Below are 16,731 nucleotides of genomic sequence, written 5' to 3'. Positions count from 1 at the left end.
AAACGCTCAATCCCCATCCTGAAAGGCAAAGAGGATGGACATCAGAAGAAGAAGAAAACAGGAAACAAGTTAAGAACCTGCCACAGAGGGCCTCTGAAAGGCTCTGCCCTGTAGACTATCAAAGCAGACGCTGAGACTTATGGCCAACTGTTGGGCAGAGTGCATGGAATTTTATATAAGGAGTGGGAAACAGTAAGAGCCGGAAAGGATGGGAACCCCACAAGGAGAGCAACAGAACCAAAAAATTTGAACACAGTGATCTTTCCAGAGTCTCATACTCCAACCAAGTACCATGCATGGAGATAACCTAGAACCCCTGCACAGATGTAGCACATGGCAGTTCAGAGTCCAATTGGGTTCCATAGTAATGGGAAGAGGGACTGCCTCTGACATAATCTGATTGGCCTGCTCTTTGATCACCTCCTCCCTGAGGGGGAGCATCGTTACCAGGCCACAGAAGATGACAATGCAGCCACTCCTGATGTGACCTGATAGACTAAGATCAGAAGGAAGGAGAAGAGGACCTCCCCTATCAGTGGACTTGGGGAGGGGCATGCATAAAGAAGGGGGAGGGAGGGTGGGATCAGGAGGGAAAGAGGGAGGGACTTATGGGGGGATACAAAGTGAATAAAGTGTAATTAATAAAAAAAGAAGAGATCTAATCTCATCTAATCTCAAAAAAAAAAAAGAGTGCTTGCTGTTCTTCTACATGACGTAAGTTTACTTCCCAACACCGATCTCTGGCAGCTCATAACCACCTGTGACACCAATTCCAGGAGACCCAATAATCTCTTTTTTTTTTTTTTAAGATTTACTTATTTACTATGTATACAATGTTTTATCTGCATGTACACCTCTTTACATGCACATCTCTTTACAAATGGTTGTGAGCCAGGTTGCTGGGAATTGAACTCAGGACCTGCAGAAAGGCAGGCAGTGTTCTTTTCCTCTAAGCCATCTCTCCAGCCCCAATAATCTCTTTTTACCTCCCAGGTAGGGTACCTGCACGCACATGGCATGCATACACATATACATTAGTAACTTTTCTATTGCTGTGAAGAGACACTATGACTGAGGAAACTTATAAAAGAACGCATTTAATTGGAGGAAATCATTTCCAGTTTCAGTGAACGAGTCCATGACCATCATGGTGGGGAGTGGCGGCAGCAGGCAGACAGACATGGTGCTGAAGCACCAGTAGCTGAGAGCTTACACCCTGCTCTGCAAGTTAAAGGAGTGGGGTGGGGGCATATCTGGCATGGGAAACCTCAAAGCCCACTCCCAGCGACATATCTCCTCCAACAAGGCCACACTTCCTAATCCTTCCTAACATTCCACTAACTTGGGACCAAGCATTCAAATATACGAGCCTATTGGAACCATCTTCGTTCAAACCACCACACACATAGAAGCAGAGCTTTAAATAAAACATTCAGTATTACAGTGACTCTGAAAAAAAAAAAAAAAGGTGGTAGATAAATTACAGGGGACATTTGGGAGACGGTTAGGACCAGCCGATTGTAGAGATTGTTAAAGTTATGCAACGTTATAGTTAAGAAGTAAAATAGGAGGGGATTAAAAAAAAAGATGAGAGAAAAAAAGATGTAGGAGTAAGAGACAGCCTATAGGAGATATAGCTAAAGAGTACAGTAAGGAATGTCTTATAATAATCTGGGTTGATAAACGAATACTTCTACAACCTAAGTGAGCAACATGCAAACGAAAACAAAGCCATCACGAGACATACCCACAGAAGGAGAAATTAAATAATCGAAAGCAAGAGATAAAAATACTGTTGTAATGAACAGCAATACACTTGTGATTAGTTGCAAGGTGAAGCTCTTAGATTCCTCTGGTTCTGACAGGTTTCATATGAGGAAGGGCGAGTGTGAGTCTTGGCCTCTGCAGCCTCAGTGTTCTTTGGGATCTGATGAGAGCTGTAGGCTTTTTAAGTGTTTTCCTAGTGGTTTGCTCGGGCTTCTGCATCATCTGGACCTCTTGTGATGCTGAAAGCTGTGTGAGGTGCAGTCTTTACCTCCAAGTTTCTGCTACTCTGCTGGACAGCTTTATCCAGCAGGCAGCCATGGAGAGGGCTTCCTGCTGGGCTGTGATTCTCAGCTTCCCTGCCTGTGTTCCCATAACACTGTTGACTGCTCTTTCTTCACTCCATCATTTGCACTGTTCTTTGGTACCATTCTACTCTCAATTTCCATCAGTCACACTTTCAAGTATGCATGATATTATTAATTACAGTGACCATGCAGAGAGGTAGCTCTTAACATGTTCCTCCTACCTGAAAATTTTCTCTTTATTTTTCATTTCACTCTCCTTTTATAGACAGGGTCTCATTACGTAGCAATTGGTTTTCCTGGATCATGCTGTATATACCAGGCTGGTTTCAAATTCAGAGATCCACCTGCTTCTGCATCCTGACTGCTTGAATTAAAGGCATGCACCATCACGCCCAGCCTAACTGAAGTTTTTATATCCTAGACCAACATCACAAACGTGCCCCATCCTTCTTAAACACCTTTCTATATGCCATGCCACATGTCTGAATTTTTAAATATGAGGGTTTTTCAATCTGAAATACAAATGAGATCATTAGTATTTGTATTTCTTCACAAAAATTTTTAAAAAGAATGGACACTTTTCAACTCATGTTATAATGTACACATAACCACGGTACCAATGCTGATAATGGCATTTTAAGAGTGGAAGATCTATGGTCAAACATCCATGCCTAAGCAGTGAAAATCTGAAGCAGAAAGCTAGCAAACTTGATTCCTGCAAGAAATCGCAAGGAAGGCACAAAAGAGATGAAAAACTGTTGCTCACACTCAAAGTGAAAAGTAAATGTCACCACCTTTGAGATGCAGTGACCTTGCAGAGTCACTGCATCTCAACATATTTCCTAAAAATGTTTCTTTAAACATTTTAAAAATATTTCCTAAAAACTTAACATTTACACAAAAATGTATGGTTTCCTTTAAGACACAGTTAAAGACCCATCAGTATAAGCAACCCAGTATTTACTTACCCCCAAATTCTTGGGGGGTTTGTTGTTCTTGGTTTTTTGAGACAGGGATTCTCTGTGTAGCCTTGGCTGTCCTGGACTCGCTTTGTAGGACTAGGCTACCCTTGAACTCACAGCAGTCTATTTAACTCTTCCTCTCTGAGTGCTGGGATTAAAGGCATGCAACAATACGGCCGTCTTGGATTTTTTCCTTTTTTTCTTTATATTTTTATTAAGTACAGTTTATTCACTTGGCTTCCCACCTGTAGCTCCCTCCCTCCTCCCTTCCCAATCCTACCCTCCCTCTCTCTGTTCCACCCATGCCCCTCCCCCAGTCCACTGATAAGGAAGGTCTTCCTCCCCTTCCTTCTGATCCTAGTCTATCAGGTCTCATCAGGAGTGACTGCATTGTCCTCCTCTGTGGCCTGGTAAAGCTGCTCCCTCTTCAGGGGGAGGTGATCAAAGAGCAGGCCAATCAGTTCCTATCAGAGACAGTCCCTGTTCCCATTACTATGGAACCCACTTGGAACTTGGAACCCACTGAAATGCCATGGGCTACATCTGAGCAGGGGTTCCAGGCCATCTCTATGAATGGTCCTTGGCTGGAGTATCAGTCTCAGAAAAGACCCCTGTGCCCAGATTTTTTGGTTCTGTGGCTCTCCTTGTGGAGCTCCTGTCACCTCCAGGTCTCTCTATCTTCTACTTTCATAAGATTCCCTGCACTCTGCCCAAAGTTTGGCTATAAGTCTCAGCATCTGCTTTGATACCCTGCAGGATAGAGTCTTTCAGAGGCCCTCTGTTGTAGGCTCCTGTCCTGTTCCCTGTTTTCTCCCTCCTCTGATGTGCATCCTCTTTGCCTTTCTGAATGAGGTTTGAGCATCTTAGCCAGAGTCCTCTTTCTTAATAAGCTTCTTTAGGTGTACAGATTTTAGTATGTTTACGCTATATTATATGTCTAATATCCACTTATGTGTGAATATATACCCTGTATGTCCTTCTGCTTCTGGGATACCTCACTCAGGAGGATCTTTTCTAGTTCCCACCATTTGCCTGCAAATTTTATGATTTTCTTGTTTTTTTATTGTTGAGTAATATTCCATTGTGTAGATGTACCACAATTTCTGTATCCATTCCTCCGTTGAGGGTTATCTGGGTTGTTTCCTGGTTCTGGCTATTATAAATAAAGCAGCTACAAACATGGTTGAGCAAATGTCCTTGTTGTATACTTGAGCATATTTTGGATATATGCCTAGGAGTGGTATAGGTGGACCTTTAGGAAGCACTATTCGTAATTTTCTGAGAAAGCGCCAGATTGATTTCCAAAGTGATTGTACAAGTTCACATTCCCACCAGCAATGGAGGAGAGTTCCCCTTTCTCCACATTCTCTCCAGCATGCAACACAACCATCTTAACCCCAAATTCTTTTTATTTTAATTTAATTTTATTTTGTATTATTAGTTACATTTTATTAACTCTATATCCCAGCTTTATCCCGCTCTCTTATTCCCTCCCAATCCCATTCTCCCTCCCTCATCTCCTCCTTGCCCCTTTTCAAGTCCACTGATTGGGAAGGACCAAGATCTTCCCCTTTCATCTGACCCTGTTTCATCAGGTATCTATAGCACTGGCTGCAAAGTCCTCCTCTGTGGCTTAGCAGGACTGCTCCTCCCTTGGGGGGTGGGGAGGTCAAAGAGCCTGCCATTGAGTTCCTGTCAGAAATAGTCCCTGTTCCCCTTACTATGGTAAACCAATTGGTTACTGAGCTACCACGGGGTTCACCTGAGCAAAGGTTCTAGGTTATATCCATACATGGTCCTTGGTGGAGTGTCAGTCTCAGAAGAGACCCCTGTGCCCAGATATATTTGTTAACCCCAAATTCTTAACACCTCTGGATGGAGTACTTCACTCCATGCCCAGACAGACCCACACAACTATCAGTTTGTTTTTCTATCCCTAAAGTAGATTTTTCCATGCCATGAACCTGTGTCTCACAGAATGTAGCCTTTTGCATTTGGCTTCCTCCTCAGCAAGGGATACATAGGGGACTTCTAAAGGGGCAATGCACTGTTGCTGTACCTGTGACATAATTTCCCAGTTTGATTACTCATTGTAAGCACACCTGATGAATTGTAGGCTCAGGTTTTTTGCACTTATAAATGACATGTTCAATGTGACCCAATTTAAGTTTTCCATCTTGGTAAGGCCTATTCCTCACACCAACCATTCACCTGCAAGTGGAAGTGAATGATTCTTGAAAAAGTCAAGAGACATTTCAAAGTCAGGTGACCCCAGGAAAGCCAGAGAAGAGAGAATGGTTAGGGGCAAACGGAGGTCCCAAGGCTGCCAGTGTTGTGCTTCATTGCTCTGGGTGATGGCCACGGGGGATTTCTATCATGTCCAGACACAAGGTGCCCTTCCCACCATGAGACTAGTGTGACAGGAACACTACAGGTATGCTTCCAACAGTCACATGGTGGCCACAACATCCAAGGGCATATGGCCATAGGTGGCCAACAGGAGTGTTTGTTTCCCCTTTGGAGGAAATGGCTGATGGGAAAATGCAGAGAAGGAAAGAGCTACTGGAAATTGATGACAACTGTATGTAAAGTGGGTAAGGATCACCCAGGAGTTGAAGACAGCAAACTGGAACTTGTGTAGTGATTTTCCACCATGACTCTTTTTTTTTTCTTTTTATAATTTATTTATTTTACGTGCATTAGCGTTTGTCCGTGCCAGGGCTTTGGATCTTGGTGTTACAGACAGTTGTGAGCTGCCATGTGGGTGCTGGGAATCGGACAGGTCCTCTGGAAGAGCAGCCAGCACTCTTAACTGCTGAGCCATTGCTCCAGCTCCTTCCACAGTGACTCTTACACTATGGCTGTCATGGCACAGTCCCATATGCAGAGCACTGAGCCTCTGCGCAGATGACTGTGGCTGCTTGGCTCTGGGGATCCCGGCTAGGGGGTCTTATCTGGACCTTGAAAAGGGGACCATCTATTCTGTCACCAAAGTTCCAGGCCATGCTTAGAAAGGAACTCATGGGAGCACTGGCTTTCAGTCCCAGTGGGATGTCTCTAGGGGCTCCCCAGTGCTAGAACAGCAAAGGTAAGCACACAACCTAGCCACACTCTGCAAGGCCCTCACAGAGCTGAGTTGCATCAGGAGGCAGGATAGAGCCTGGGGTGCTCTCCCAAGCACACCATCTTCTTGCGGGGGGGGGGGGGGTGAGGGAAGGAATGATGCGTAGGCTGCCTTCCTGTGGTTAGCTGGTTAGCTTTTCATGTATGAAGCAGGAGCCCTCTGGGGTACCAGGCATATCCTACACTAAAGGACAACCAGGTGGGATTACTACAGTGAAAGTATAAAATGAAAGGGATAAGGTAGCTGTGGAAAGTATGTCAGTGTGTCCCCTCTAGACACCATAGGTTGAGTTCAGGGAGACAACACATAATACTGATGGTAGGACAATCATAGACCTCAGAGCCTGAATGGACATGGACAGAGAGGACTCAAACCATCGACTCAGAGAGCCTCCCCAAGAAGATGGTCTGGGTTCCTCAGGCTGTGGCTCTCATCCTGAGCCACGAGGCTACTTCTGGCAGGGCTAAGAGCTAAGTGAAGTCCAACAGATGTTGCAGCTGGGCTTTTGGCAGGCTGTACAAGTCAGTCAGTCCTGGCTGTTGTGCATTCTAGTACCAGGCACTGTTCTTGCAGGCTCAGGGCCATTGTCACCAGTGCAGCTGCGTGCTGAAGCCATGGCAGGACACCAATGGCCCTGTGAGAATGACCTGCCAGCCGTGCCCCTACCCTCTGACCACACAGCCTTTCTCTGCTTCATTCAGACCTACTGCGGCCCAATATTGTTGCTGTGACAGCAGGCTGATCCCGCTGTCTGACATTGTGACATCAGGCTGATCCTGCTGCCTCTAGTGGGAGGAAGTGGCAGGTTTCCAGGTTCGGTTCTGAAACATAAAATTGGGCCCCATTGGAAAGCAGGAGACAGGAAGGTCCTCATCATTCCATTCCCCACCCTGTCTCAGCTTTTAAGACGATTCCTGGGGATCTGGATTCTGTTCCCCATATATGTAAGGTAAGAACCTTGCCAATTCAACCATCACCCCAGGACAAGATGTTTTCATCCCAGAGAAGGATCAAGAGCCTACTCTAGCACTTCCAACCCTATGAGAGCTCTCACCTTTGGGCAGTGAGTTCGCTGATTTCCACTCTCTTCTCCTCCATGCCCACCATGTTTTAGGGCTTGAAGCACCACTCTAGCAAACACCAACTCTGATTTGAGTATTTGATCCTTTACAGACTGGGGACCCACCCCTACACCTGCCACTCCCCAAGTCAGACCTTTCCTCAAGGGTAATCACAAGCCACTCACAGATTTACAAGCATGCACAGCCTGTAAATAGACTCAATGGCCCTGAATTTTCTTTTCACCTGTTCCCTGCATGAAATGAACAGCCTCTGGTGAATGGAAGGTGACAGAACCTGCTCCTGCCTGACATCATGTGACCACAGATCTGCCTGTGAGTTCCTGCTAGGTTCTGGGGCCTGGCTCAAGGCCCCCAAAGCTTCCCAACCCTCTGTGATGCTAACTTCAGAACATGGGGCTCAGGTAGAGGTCCTTCGGCCTCAGGAGACAATCTGGAAGGCAGACCTGGGATATGTAAGTATCACACCCAGGAACACCTGTGCCATGCGGGAGGTCCAAAGTTGCCTGTGGCTGCCATGCTTGCATGTGTGGATGCATCGTCTCAGCAACCAATGAAAGCAGAAGAAAGTCAGTTGGCTGGTCTGTATGAGAGGATGTAGTGGTTCTGGTCCCTGACCCTCCTCTCCTAAGCTGCTAGTGAGCAGTCCCTCCAGATTGGCTCAGAGAAGCCACTTAACCACTATCTTCAGCTCCAGAGAAGAACAGGTGACATTGTTTTTCTCCAACCCATTTCCCCACCATGAGTTTCTCCAACTATGTTTTGCTCCACTGCCCACCGGGGTGTTATCTTGGTCTGCATCCCGATAATACAATGGGTGAGGGGTAAATCAAAGGACATGAAAACTAAGTTCCCAAGGTGAAGGTTTTGCAATAGCTCAAGTATAATGTGCAAGTTTTGGTCAAACCCTCCCTGGATGTGTTGCCTCCACAAGGAGAGAATGATCCAGAAAGGATGGATCTCTGGGAAGGGGAAAGATGAGTCTAAATGATACCCTAATGTCTGCTGAAATGATCCAGAATGGAGGTCCCCCTTTAGTTCAAAGGAAGAGCTCAGAAGTTTCTGCTGAATTCAGGGAACATCAGGCAAAAACAGGTTCTGTGACTATCCCAGAGAAGGGCAGTAGTCAGGGAAGGGACAGGGACCTTGTGGAAGTGATGAAATGCAGCCTAGGCCAGGCTCCACCTCACAGAATCCAAATCTAGCACACAGGGATGAATGAGTGCAAGGCACCTTCTCAGAAGCAGAAATGCTTAGCCCAGGTTACCCTGAGGGCTACTGTTCTTAAGGGCCTGGAGAAAGGAACAACTCCCCATCCTTTTGCTGTGCCCCGACAAAAAGAGAAAGAACAGAAGACAGCAAAAACGACTTTAATATGCTGGAGCTGTCACAATGTGGAGACAGGGGGCAAAATCAGGGCAGCAAAGGTGGCTCCGGCTGTAGAATAAGTAGAAGGAAGAAGCAAGGCCACATCCCCGGGGATCCATAGGTAGTAAGATGCTGAATCCAGCCTGGCAGGCGAGACCTGGCTTCCTGGGCGGTCAGGAGTATGGGAAGGGCTGCAGATAGCAGTACCCTTACTTCAAAGGGCCTGGAACCTTTTGTTGAGGGCCCACATGTCGGCTGAAACACAGGCATAAATGAGTATTCTAGACACAGACAGACAAGAACTCAACTACCCCAATTGACCCCTTTGCTCTTCTAACCACAGGGAATCCCCAATCAGCAATCTGCCTCCCAGTCCCTTTCCAAAAAGTCCTGGGACTGATTCCTCCGCGCATCACTGAGTTCCATGCGGAAATGTCCTCTGCAAGAGAACATTGTGGGCAGGCACTTGGGAGAACATATGCGCACAGCTTTGTTGCATGCCACAGCAGTCAACGCACAGAGGACTTGTGGTACCTGCTTGGCTGGCCTTCCCTTGGTGCCTGACCCCACCCCACCCCCACCCTTACACAGCCCTGCCCAAGGTCAGTCATACCTAGCTGCTTCCTCAGCCTGTGTGCTTCTTTCTCTAGCAAAGGACACTAATCCAGAAGATTAAAAAAAAGTGAAAAGAAAAAAAAGAAAAGATTAACACTCAATGTCCTGGCCTCCTTTCCATTTACATGCCCCACCCCACCCCCAAGTCCTTATACATCCCACCCTCAGTCCTGTGGCAAGACCAGCACACAATCCTGAGCAGAAAGGAAGTGGGCACAGGAGCCAGATTCACTCTACCTGCCGACATCCTAGTAGTCCTGGTGCTTGATTCTGCTTGTCCCCGACAGGGAATGGGGGAACCACAGATAGATCCTCATCACCTGAAAGAAAACACAAGATGCAGCATCCAGGCTTGAGATCCAGATGGGAAGGGCCTGGTGAGGTGTAAAATGAGGCAACATCGCCCTCTGCTGGCAACGACTTGTACTTTTTCTTAGTTCTTCAGCTCCACCATACCCTCCTGCCTTCCCTGCTGCCCAGGAACAGAGGCTCTAGGGACACTAGAAATTTAGCCCGGGGCTGGTGCTAATAGGGCAACAGCCACAGCCAGGAACTTAGTGAAGTCCAGCACAGTAGGGCTCACTAGAAAAGATTTGGAGTGCTGAAAGCCAGCTTCTAGAGTTGGAGTTGCCCCACTCTTTATAGCCATGTATATCACAATCCCTCTCATGTGAGAGAACACGGCCTGCCCATACCGAGTCTCCCACAGTCCCCCTGTCTAGACAGTGAAGCCCAGAAATAAGGCTGCAATCCCCAGTTACAGAACCTAACATTTCCCTCCTCTATCCCACTGCTATCAAACCCCAAAGACTCACCCCAAAGATTGAAGTCTCTCTGGCTCCGAGACAAGAGGTATGAATTTTCTGGAAAGTGGGGTGCTCCAGTGTTGGCATCACCACTGTTCTTTTCCGCATGATCCAAGAACTTGCAGGGTTGCTCTGCCCTGTGTGTTGGAACCTCACACACAAAAATTCTCACTGAGTATAGGTTGAGGAGGGGCTGAGGGGTGAGTGGAGTAACAAATGGAGGCTTGTGAGACCCATCCCATCTGCACTCTCTGCTCCATATCCAGGCTCAGGTCAAAAGGCAGAGCTCAGCCAGGAAGGAGCCCACAGGCACTGAAAAGCCTCAGGTCCTAGCCTGGCTTCCTTGGAAAGGAGTCAGGGAGGAATCAGGAAGCCCTTGGGACTGACTACACACCCAAGTTGTACAGCCCACACGTCACGGGCTCTCTGGAACCAAATCACCCAAACTGGCAGCCAGGCACACTTCCTAACCCAGCCTGATTAGAGAGAGAGGAAATACACAGGGATGGGAATGTAACCCAGGCTCTCCTGATATCCACCCTTACTTACTGACCCTGAACATCCGAGTCAGGATTAGTGTCCCCTGACAAACCTCCAAGCCAAGGCAGGGGCAGAAGGAGCGGGGGGGGGGGGGGATGTGTGGGCTGGGAAGGAGAAGAGGAAAGGGAAGGGGAAGGAAAGGGTGAGAGGAAGCAGAGGATTAGTCTATTTACTTGGGCATGGAGAGTTTCCTTGAGCTTGTAGGACCCTGGTGTTGGGGTCACCACCGAGAAATTCTTCATGATGTGTTTACGCACAAGGCCCTTGTCTCCCCTGGCTGCTGGCAAGGTCTTCCTTGTATTCTTTACCACTGCTTTCTTCTTGGGTGTAGCATCGGTGGGCTCGGTGGACTCTACAGGTGTTGTGAAGTGCTTCTTGGAACTCTCTAGTGTAGAGGCACACATTGCTGTAGGGATGGTGGCTGTATCCACAGGAGCTGGCTTGGGTCTTTGCCCCCACAGTATGCCAGGCCTTCTCCCGATGACTTTTGGGGTATCCTGTAGGGGCTTCTTCTCCTGGGCTGATTTCTTTTTAGGATTAGCCTTCCAGAGCCCACCAGCAACAGCTCTTGGGTAACGGGACCTGCTTTGTTCCTTGCCTCTGAACACAGTTGCTTTTCTGTTCGAACAAGAGGCCCCTAGCTTTTTCATCCCCAAGGCATGGCTCCTAGGAGCAGACACCTGCTGAGAGCTAGCCGTGTTCTGAAAACTGTCGCTGGGCTGGACATTTCTTTTCCTGGTTCTGTCTGCTGGATCCATAGCATTGCCAGATACGATCTGCTCTCCATTCTTGAAGCAAATGGTCACCCTCATGACTTGCATTTCACTACACTCATCTGTCGAGGAGTCAGAGTCAGGCAATGGATCTTGGATCTCTTCAGGGACGACTTTCTTACTCTTGACGCATTTCTTCTTCTTTTTCGTCCTGCAGGCCCTGGCTCCTTTGGCCCTACGGTGGTGGACTGGGGCCACAGAGCCATGCTTTACATCTACCAACCTTTTGCTCGGCCTGCCTTTCCTGCTACTGTCTGCCTCTGCGCTCATCGGAGGCTGTTGGGTGGTACAGCTTTTTGAGGATAAGTAGCTTCTAGCATCCCGGCTCACCTGGTCAGCTGGCTGTCGCACCTTCTTCTCAACCTTGTCACTGACAAGAGGTAAGCAGTCCACAACATCCCCTCTGTCGATGGCTGAGGCTACAGACTGCTCTCCATGATCTTGATAGACCACCACTCCCGATTCCAGCACCTGTAATTTGGACCTTGAACCAAATTCAGAGTTGTGCTCAATCTCAACCTCATTCTCACTTAGGCTACTCAGTGAAGAGCTCATGTCAGGGTCCAGGTTGAGATCCCGTAGTGAGCAGAGACCATCGAGACGGATGGCAGGGGCTTCCCCGTCCTCAGGGTCCAGGACTACTTCTTCAAGTGCCACCACCTTGTTGAAGCTCATGTTTTTGGTGATAGTCTACATGGCCTGGCCTGTGAGGACAACGGTATCCCTAGTCTTGACTAGACCACCTAGGCCTTCAGAGACATGGTCACCATAGACACGACACACACTAGCGCGAACCTCAAACAAGAGAAACCTTCGAATGCCTTGATGTCCTCACCGTGGCCTTCTCATTGGCTTACCCTCCACCAATCAGATCAATCCTTGTTGAGCCATTGTCCAGGCCCTAACCAATAAGAATAGGGATGCTTGGTTGTTGAGAATTCTGATCCCGGCTGGTCCAAACCGGTTTTATGGGGGGAGGGCGGGGGGGAGGGCGGGGGGGAGGGCGGGGGGAGGGCGGGGGGAGGGCGGGGGGATTGTAAGGGGCCTTTGATGGAGCTGTGGAGGAAACTGAGGTAGGTGGGAGGTGTGGTATGTAGATGGAACCTTAAGGTTATGGTGCAGTCTGCCTTTTCTATCTTTTCCTCAACTTCTCTGGCAAGACTTCTTATGGAAGGAGAACTGCACCCTTTGAGGCTCTTTCTCCTTGTAAAGTGGAGGAAATAACCACACATAGGCCAGAGGCTTGTGAGGATTCAGTGTCGTGACGCCTGTGGAGCAGTCAACACAGAAACAATTTGAGAGCCTCTGTTTCATAGCCAGATATCCCGCTCAACAGGACAGTGGGCAAAGAAGACCATAGCCAGAGATTGATATCTGTCCACAGAAGGGACAGATACATAGAAGATGGTTTTCAAGCCATGGGCTGTATAGACAGCAACTGTGACTGTAAGGGACCATGTTCCCACGATGCTGTATTGACAGGCTACAATTTTCCCACTTCTTCCAGACCCCATCCCATCCTCACGTCTAGTTAAGGCAATGAAGAGCGAATCTCCTCGGTCTAGGACCAAGACATTTAGTGTCATGGATCCTGAAGCTGCAAACTGAAATCAATGTTCACAGACTAGGTTTGCAAACACGAAAGAGCTTTAACCCTACCAAGGGTGGTCGAGGTTCAAAATTTTGGTCTGTCCGCCTCTGAGGTGGAGGATGCCACTAGTAGAGGGTATCCCCTTGAGTGGGTAATTTGGCAGAGTCAGTGAAACACAAATCACAATGTGCTTGGCAATTTCCTTAAGCACTCTGATCAATCTCCCATCCCTTTCAAGACAGCACCTAGGTTCGGGTAACTGCTAACTGCTGCCCTTCTAAAGTGAAGAACTCAGTGCCGGGAGGGCAAGGACACACAAGGGTGTTGACGAAGGTAACCTTTGGGGAACTCTCTCAATTCCCCTGGGTAAGGGAATGCACTCTTGCAGACTAATCCATGCACCCAGCTGGTGAAATGGAGGCAGGCTACACCCCAAGGTTGTGTTTGACATGTTTCAAAAGCAAGAATGGCTGCATAAAGCAAATTCCAGAATGTTTCTTGGATTTGGATACACATGTGTGAATTAAAAATCCCAGTCAGGCATATGTGATATTTGGAAGTGTATATAAGTATCCAGAGGAGTACAGTTTAAAGGCCTAGAATGGAAACACAAGGAAGGCCTTGCAGGGACAGGAAGGCACCGGTGTTACCATACTTTGCCTGAGACTGTCTGTACCCAGCTTTTCCCAGCTGAAATTGGGAGTAGTTCTTTCCTTGGTTTCTAGAAGGTCCCAGAGTGCTAGTATTTCCCCTGCTTGCCACTGAATTTTTCCATTTTTTACAATTTATTTTTTTATTAATGACACTTGATTCACTTTGTATACCCCCTGTAGCTCCCTCCCCTCCTTCCCACCTAACTCACCCTCCCTCCCTCTACCCCACCTGTACCCCTCCACCAGTCCACTGATAAGGGAGGTCCTCCTCCCCTTCCCTCTGATCCTAGTCTATCAGGACTCATCAGGAGTGGCTACATTGTCTTCCTCTGTGGCCTGGTAAGGCTGCTTCCCCCTCAGGGGGAGGTGATTAAAGAGCTAGCCACTGAGTTCATTTCAGAGACAGTGCCTGTCCCTATTACTATGGAACCCACTTGGATACTGAACTGCCATGGGCTACCTCTGTGCAGGGGCTCCAGGCCATCTCCATGAGTGGTCCTTGGCTGGAGTATCAGTTTCAGAAAAGACCCCTGTGCCCAGACTTTTAGGATCTGTTGCTCTCCTTGTGGAGCACCTGTCCTCTCCAGGTTTTACTATCTCCCACTTCTTTCATAAGATTCCTTGCACTCTGCCCAAAGTTTGGCTATGAGTCTTAGCATCTGCCTCGATACCCTGCAGGGTAGAGCCTTTCAGAGGCCCTCTGTGATAGGCTCCTATCCTGTTCCCTGTTTTCTCCCTCCTCTGATGTCCATCCTCTTTGCCTTTTTGATTGGGGATTAAGCATCTTAGCCAGGGTCCTCCTTCTTGATTAGATTCCTTGGGTATACAGATTTTAGTATGTTTATCCTATGTTATATGTCTTATATCCACTTATGAGTGAGTATATACCTTGTATGTCTTTCTGCTTCTGGGATACCTCAAGTTTCTATAGTTCTCTCTGGTCTTAAGTATTTATCAATCTACCAATCCATAGAGCTAGTTTCATGAGCATTTTGTTAAAAGCACTTTGATCATTCAATACTGTTGGCTTATGATCATTAGCTTTCTAACTCCCATCTGAACACAGCTTATCTCACACTCCTGTGTCTGTGTAAATCACCTGCAGCTGTCTTGTGAGGAAGAGCTACAGACTTTACTTGGGGCCATGTTTAAGGGGAAATCATCAGAAAAGCACAAAAATGTAAAATATGCGACACTAAGAAAAAGATACTTGATTGTAACTTAAAAGGGAAGATAGTCCACATTTTTTTACCCAATTGAGTACACACTTGGCCTATGAAGTAACTTTAATTTTTAATCCTATTTGCACATGGTTGCTAATGGCCCTGAAAGTGCACCTGTATTGACCTTGAGGCAGAAATAAAGTTTAGTAAATAGTTGAATTAGCAACCATGGAATCGGCACTTTATCACACTGATTTAATCTCAGTCTGTATGCTACTCCATGCCTTTGGTTTGTTTTTAAAGTATTTTTATTTTATGTGTATGTGTTGAATGAATATTAATAATTAATATTTGTTCATAATATTAGTAAAGCCTTCTTTACTCCTTGACCAGCAATATCCCCCAAATAGCCACATATAGGGACTATGATTTATTCAAAGCTAAGTACAGAGCTGAGCATAAAATCTAATCTACTATCCTGCTATCAGTCTATATTTTTCCCACCCACAGTCCCCAATACGTTATTACCTTCTCTGGAATCAGTCCTCTCTCCTCCTTTCCTGAATCTCTGTTCTTGTAGTCTATCTCCACCCCACCCCACCCCCCACCAAAATTGCTCACTTTGGCTGTTCCTCCCTCTCCCTACTCATCCCAGTGTCAGCAATTTTATTATCCAATCAGAAATAATTTGGGAGGCAAGGGTTACAAAACGTCATTTTGGGTCCGTGAGTGTCTGCTCGTAAAAGACAGCAAGTGGACCTTGGGGAGCAAAATACATAGCACCAGACCAACCCCCAAAATGTATGTATAAGTGGCTGCATGTATATTGTGCACTAGGTGTGTCTGATGCCTAAGAAGGCCAGACAAAGGTGATGGATCCCCTGGAACGCTATCAGTAGATGCCTGATATAAGCGCCACCAGGCCTGGGTTTTTTGACAATGTTATGCTTGAATACTGAATTTACATCATTTCTACCCTTCTCTCTCTTCTTCCAACTCCTTCTATGTTCTTTCACTCCACTGAAATTCACGACTTCTATCTATCTGTCTAGCTAGCTATCTGTCTATCTATCCATCCGTCTATCTATTTATCTATCTATTGGGTTTTTGAGACAGGGTCCCTCTGTGCATCCCTGACTGTCCTGTAACTCACTCTGTAGACCAGAGCTGGCCTCAGAGATCTGCCTGCTTCTGCCTCCTGAGTGCTGGGATTAAAGGTACCTGGCTATGACTTCTTTTAAAATGATTACTGTAAATACTGGGTTCATTGCTTATATACATGTATTTGGGTTTAAACGTTTATGGGGTTGGATTCTTTTTTTCAGAATCTCTCTCTTTTTTAAATTATTCCTTCACAACCCATATTGCTTGCCTTGATTCATTCAGCTGTTTATTTGTATCATTTTTAATTCATTGATGATTTCAAGTCAATCTTTGAATCTTTGTCCCAGCATTTCATCCATTTCAGTTACTGGAGTCATAAGCCTCTGAAAGAGTTATATTGACTTTGTTTTTGCATTGAGATCTGTGTGTCTGGTGGAATAGAGTCTCTTCCATTTCCATGTGTCTCCCTAGTAAACAGCTTTCTCTTGGGAGCTTGATCATGGAGACTGCTCTAAGAGGAGAAAAGAAACGACAACAACAATGAGAATAACACATAACCAAGCCAGAAGTCCAGGCATGGTGGTACAGTCTTTACTCTTAGAATGTGGGAGACTGAAGCAGACCATGGCAAGTTTCAGGCTGATGTAGGTTATGTAGCAAGATCCTATTTCAAAAATCAAGAAGGGTGTAGTTCAGTATAGGAACGATTTGTTTAGCAATCGCAGAGCTTTGGGTTTGTTCTTCGGTATTACAAAATAAAATAAATTCCCCCAAACGTAGTTTCAGAACAGCTGCACCACCAAATAGCAATAGAAAAGAAAGTAGGAAATAGAACAGAGCAAATGTAAAGCAAAAAGTTAATGAGGGTAAATGAATAATAA

The 16,731-nt window shown here is 46.6% G+C and overlaps 1 long non-coding RNA gene across 1 annotated transcript; it reads right to left on the bottom strand.

Moving 5' to 3' along the window:
- Nucleotides 1-8,601: 8,601 nt before the first annotated feature.
- Nucleotides 8,602-9,593, bottom strand: LOC132650068 (uncharacterized). The gene is made up of 3 exons (XR_009588428.1): nucleotides 9,458-9,593; nucleotides 9,219-9,264; nucleotides 8,602-8,860 (listed from the first exon to the last, which is right to left on the bottom strand). It is a non-coding gene; the product is annotated as an uncharacterized LOC132650068 (long non-coding RNA).
- Nucleotides 9,594-16,731: the final 7,138 nt, after the last annotated feature.

The sequence above is a fragment of the Meriones unguiculatus genome, chromosome X (genome assembly GCF_030254825.1).
Source record: "Meriones unguiculatus strain TT.TT164.6M chromosome X, Bangor_MerUng_6.1, whole genome shotgun sequence".
NCBI classification, from domain to species: Eukaryota; Metazoa; Chordata; class Mammalia; order Rodentia; family Muridae; genus Meriones; species Meriones unguiculatus.
The sequence above is the reverse complement of the archived record's forward strand: the minus strand, read 5'-3'. Positions and strand labels throughout refer to the sequence as shown.